The 6,075-nt window shown below is 43.4% G+C and overlaps 1 protein-coding gene across 1 annotated transcript in view; it reads left to right on the forward strand.

Moving 5' to 3' along the window:
• The window catches only part of LAPTM4B (lysosomal protein transmembrane 4 beta), a 133,877-nt gene that overhangs the window by 45,197 nt on the left and 82,605 nt on the right, over positions 1-6,075 (forward strand). The window lies entirely within an intron of this gene.

Here is a 6,075-nt window from a genome sequence, read left to right on the forward strand (position 1 = left end):
AACGTGTTATTCTAAGACTATCAGTCTATCTACAATGTGGGATACATGCATGGAGCTATAACACACATTATTTAACAATGCATACTCCCATTACAGTGGTGCCTCGCAAGACGAAATTAATTCGTTCCGCGAATTTTTTCGTCTAGCGAATTTTTCGTCTTGCAAAGCACGGTTTCCCATAGGAATGCATTGAAAATCAATTAATGCGTTCCTATGGTCAAAAAAGTCCAAACAAAGCCAAATTTGGTACAACAAGAGTTTATTAAGTGCTCTTTAAAGTCACACATACTGTAAAGAGCATTTCAAAATTCAAACCCAGAATTTTTTTAAAAAAACAGCAGAGTGGACCAATGGTCACAGAAAATCATAAAAATGCAGAAAAAACCCCACAAGCTTCCAGATTCTTGCAAACCCCTCCCCAACTGTTCCCCCAGCCACCCAGCACATAGAAATTCAAATCCAGAATTTTTTTTAAAAAACAGCAGAGTGGACCAATGGTCACAGAAAATCATAAAAATGCAGAAAAAAACACAAGCTTCCAGATTCTTGCAAACCCCTTCCCAACACCAAGTCCTTGAATTCCAAACACCCCAACCCAAAATCCAAAACCCCCCAAAAAAGTTTTAAAAGCTTAACTTACCAAATGGCTGCAAAAGAAGTTTTGGGAAAGCTTCAAAAATCACCAAAGTCTTTAAAAACCTCAAAAAAGGCTACTATGTACACTGTGTTCTATGAGTTGCTCCTCGAAGTCAAGTCGCAACTGTATTAACGGTGTTAAGAAAAAGGAAACAAACTTGCAAGACGTTTTCGTCTTGCAAAGCAAGCCCATAGGGAAATTTGTCTTGCGAAGCAGCTCAAAAACGGAAAACCCTTTCGTCTAGCGAGTGTTCTGTCTTGTGAGGCATTCGTCTTGCGGGGCACCACTGTATTTGAGCTAGTGACAACAGTTAAGCAAAGCCAACTCCTTTTATGAATTGGCTAGCTTGGCCCTTCTTGTAAGATGAGTACCATTCCTTGCTTCTTGATGTAAGGCAAGACAATGTGCTATGTTCAAAGAGCAACCACTTTCAAATAAAATGTGGCACAATTAACAGCCACACCCATAGAGCCCTCAACAATGGCTCCATTTCCCACTAATCAACAGTTCTCTTGCAACAGCCTTTTCATGGGGTGGCAGCAGAGTGAGAATGGAGAAGCAGGCCACACTCAGCAGCTTCCTCCCTCCATCAGCTATCACCTAGCAGCAGCTGTTCCATCAGGCTGAAGAAGAGATTGGAAGACGGACCATCCATTGGGCCAGCTAAGAGACCAGCACCTTTTGTCTCATCCTCTCTTTGAACTCTTTCTATTCCAGCAGGTCATTAAAATAACTTTGTAACTAAGATCCAGTGCCTATGCTTGCTTTTTCCCACTTCCCTATCTCTTCTGCTTTTGTGTAGTCAAAGTCTGAGGGCAGGGTCTGCCTTATTTCTGATCACTGGAAAGCTTTTCTGATGAAGAGAGGGGTAAAAGTGCTTCAGATAGAACAAACAAATGTTGCACAAAGACAATTCCCCTAGCATTTGTGTGTGGAAAGTGCCAAAAAGCAGGCAATGTTACTTTGGTGGGGTTGGCGGTATTCTAACCTGTGTCAAAATACCAGAGAGAATTGTAGACGCATGGGAATAATCATCTTCCCCTATCTAACTGTCTTATAAAGACTAGAAATTCAGAAAGCACAAAATCAAAAGTGAAATTATAGCTCATCTCTCTCCACAGACACACACACACACACAGAGAGAGAGAGAGAGAGAGAGAGAGAGAGAGAGAGATTGATTCAAGTTTCCTACAGCTCTACCATTTCTCCATGGCCCACATTTTCAGTTTAAATCACAACCATCTATGAAAACGTACAGGGCAGAAAGCAAGATGTGTGGGTTCAGATCTGTCTTCCAAGCTAATGCAGCCTCAGCAGATGAGTCCAATATAAGCTTTGTTCCACACTTCCAGCTTCTCCAGGAGCTAAGAAAGTTTTAATCTGAAGACAGAATTGTAGGTTGGACAAAAGAGCACTGGAGATTTATGATGTTATTGTAAGAGTTTTTCGATTTTCAAAAATACAAGCAGAGCATACTGGAAGCAAATGGGCACTCCTACAGCAGGCAGGAGGGACGCAGGTGGCGCTGTGGTCTAAACCACAGAGCTAGGGCTTGCTGATCAGGTTGGTGGTTCGAATCCCCGTTACAGGGTGAGCTCCCATTGCTCGGTCCCTGCTCCTGCCAACCTAGCAGTTCAAAAGCATGTCAAAGTGCAAGTCGATAAATAGGTACCGCTCCAGCAAGAAGGTAAACGGCATTTCCGTGCGCTGCTCTGGTTCGCCAGAAGCGGCTTAGTCATGCTGGCCACATGACCTGGAAGCTGTATGCCAGCTCCCTTGGCCAGTAAAGCGAGATGAGAGCCGACCACGACTGGACCTAACAGTCAGGGTCCCTTTACCTTTACCTAGAGCAGGCAGAATGTCCCCAAAGAGCAATTTGGGAAGGCATATTGTGCTGCCTCCATTGCACCCTCATTATGCTGTCCAGCAGAGCTTTTCTGGGTAGCTTGACAGTCTGGCCTGAATGAGGTGACAGAATAAACTCCAGGTCACTGTGACTTGTTTGAAAAGCATTTTGAGGATAAAACCGCTTGTATCCGCCAGGACCTTGACCCTACTGTTACAGCAGATGAATATTGATAGGTGTCCAAATAACTGCATAATCCTGTTATGCTGGTTGAGTTTCAGTTAGCAAGGCCTCAGGATGTAGACAAGGTGCTTGGCTTGGTCAGGGTGACCACTTGCACTTTGGAACCTTCCCCTCTTGGCTGATAAAAACTAGCAGGGAGGGGACAGCTGGCTGGGCCATGGAGAGGATTAATGCCTCCTTTCCAGAGGGGGTGGAAGGAAGAAGGTAAAACTACTCCTCAAGAAACCCACTGCTGTAGCTTAAGGCTCAGGTGGCCTCAGTGGCACAGAGTGCCTTCCAACAAGCTTCAGCTGGTGGCCCACTGTGTCCCCAACTGGACAGGAATAGCCTAAATATTTAGGTCTGACTTAGATAAACCCACTTACAGTGGTACCTCGGGTTACAGAAGCTTCAGGTTACAGACTCCGCTAGACCAGAAATAGTACCTCGGGTTAAGAACTTTGCTTCAGGATGAGAACAGAAATCATGCTCCGGCGGCACGGCAGCAGCAGGAGGCCCCATTAGCTAAAGTGGTGCTTCAGGTTAAAAACAGTTTCAGATTAAGAACAGACCTCTGGAACAATTAAGTTCTTAACCCGAGGTACCACTGTATTTTGTAGCCCTTGCAGAGATGTCTCTGAAAGGTTTTCACGCCTCAAGAAACGCCACAATACATTAATTGAATTGAATTGAAATACTTTATTGTGACTTGTACAACTTGTATACAGTGAGATTACACGAGCACCCCCGCCCCCACTCAGCTCTCTTAGTCTTAATTCCCCTCGTTTACTGATGCACAGAGGGGTAATTAAGAGAGGTACCTGTCTGCCTATACTTGAAATTACTGTACCTAAAAAACAAAAACAAAAACCATTACAACCAACCTTCTTGTAAAGTAGAGCTCGCAAAAGGCTGGAGCATGCTTGTAATGCAAGCAAGAGATGTTCAGTGGGGCGTATTCTCAGGCGTATGAGATGGCAGCCCTGCAGCCAATCCTAATACTGGCTACTCAGAAGTAAATCCTATTAAATTCACTGGGTCTTGTTAATGGAAGCGTTTGGTAGACTATCTGGCTTTAGATTGAACAGAACTAAAACGAAGATGCTGGTAAAAAACGTTGATGAACAAGTTAAAAATAAAATCGAGTTGGAATCCGGGATAATGGCATCAAAAAAGGTTAAATACCTGGGTATCTGGATTACCCCAAAAAATATAAATCTGGTGGAAGATAATTATAATAGAACCTGGAAAGAGTGTAAAAGAGACTTGGAAAGCTGGAGCAGATTAAAACTCTCCTGGGAGGGGAGAATGGCTGCCATTAAAATGAGTATTCTTCCAAAAATGATATTCCTATTCCAAAATATCCCAGTAGTCAGGGGCACAACAATGTTCAAAGACTGGCAGAGGACCCTTTCCAGATTTATCTGGCAGGGTAAAAGGGCCAGAATTAAGTATAAGTTGCTCACCGATAGGAGGGACAGAGGAGGGTTTGCGGTCCCTAACCTGCAACTATATTATGAGGCTTCGTGCCTTTGTTGGACCAAGGAATGGATAGTTTTGGACAATACCGACCTATTGGATTTAGAGGGTTTTGATATTAGACATGGGTGGCATGCGTACCTGTGGCAGGATAAGGGGAAAACACACAAAGGATTTTCTAACCATATTATAAGAGGAGCGCTGTTGGAGGCGTGGAATAGGTGTAAAAGATTAGTAGAAAAAGATACCCCATGGTGGCTGTCACCCGTTGATATTTTAGTAACTAAGAAACTAAATATGGAAGGTAAAAGGTGGACATATGCTGACCTCCTAAGAAGATCGGATAAAGGATGGGAAATTAGACCCTACGAAGAATTAAAAGACAAATTAACGGGATGGATACAATACCACCAAATCAATGCTGTTTGGAGGGAACATAAAAAAGCCGGAATGAGCAAGAACAAATCTAAATTCCAACTAGAAATAATAGAAGGAAAGTCTAAACTCCTATCTAAAATGTATGACCAGCTATTAGAGTGGGATACAATGGATGAGGAAATCAAAGACGTTATGATTAAATGGGCCATAGATTTAGGACACCCCATAGAATATGAAAGATGGACAAAACTCTGGACTAAAGACATGAAATTTTCAGCTTGCGTCAGAATCCGAGAAAATATGGGGAAGATGATGTACAGGTGGTACATCACCCCAGTAAAATTAGCCAAAATGCATAAAACTGGGGAAAAGACGTGCTGGAAGTGTAAGAAGAAAGAGGGAGACTTCTTTCATATGTGGTGGTCCTGTGAAGAAGTTAAAAGGTTTTGGGGGCTGGTTTACGATGAGTTAAAAAAGGTCCTAAAATACACATTCCCTAAAAAGGCCGAGGCATTCCTTTTAGGAATGGTGGGAGAAGAAATTAAAAAAGACGACCAAACCCTCTTCCAATACGCAACAGTATCCGCAAGGATACTGTTAGCTCAGAGCTGGAAAACACCTAACATTCCAACGATTAGTGATTGGCAGAATAAAGTAATTGAATACATGGACATAGCAATGATGACTCAGAAGATCAGGCAACAAAGAAACAATAAATTTATTAATGATTGGAATAAATTTCTCTCATACATGGAATCGATTTTAGGAAATGTTAAAGTCTCAGTCGGTATGATATAAAAACCGCGAGGTAACAATAGCGATTGGATGAAGACACTGCTGAATATATTGTTGAGTTATGGCTCTCAACGTGGTGGTGGGAAGTCAAATAATGTAATGGATTTGTATAAGGTTTGCGTATTTAAGCAGCAAGGAACTTAAACTTGGTCTGTATATTCTTATTTTTGTTTTTTGTTTTTGTTTTTTATGGAAGATGTATATATGTTTTTTTTAACTGTTGGAATATAATAAAGGTTTTTAAAATTAAAAAAAAAAAAATAAATTCACTGGGTCTTACTTCTGCCTGCATGGCTGCCAGCCATACCCTTTCCCAGGATACTCCATTCCATCTACTATTATTATTATGTATTAAATTGCTTCAGAAAAAGAAGCCTCCACGCTCTCCCCCTCCCCCTTCCCTCGCCTCAACGGGGCAGGTCGAGGGCGGCACCGGCGGCTCCTCCCCCTCCCTCCTCCTCCCCGCCCCTCCCTCGGCGAGGAAATCACTGCCACGTCGAGATTACTTGCTTACAAGTCCTTCTCGCTGCCCAATCCCGCGCCAGGAGGGACGCCCACTTTAGGAACCGCCCACTTGCGCCGACTACGTAACAACAGTAAGGGATGGGCAGATGGGGGAAAGAAGGACCCGTCGCCAGTCGAGTGGGCGGGGCGCCGAGCGCACGTAGACGCTCAGTCGCAAGCGCGCAGGCGCAAGCGGCGCTTCCCAGCCAACGGC

Source organism: Podarcis vaucheri (assembly GCF_965113315.1).
Source record: "Podarcis vaucheri genome assembly, chromosome: 8".
In the NCBI taxonomy this organism is placed as follows: domain Eukaryota; kingdom Metazoa; phylum Chordata; class Lepidosauria; order Squamata; family Lacertidae; genus Podarcis; species Podarcis vaucheri.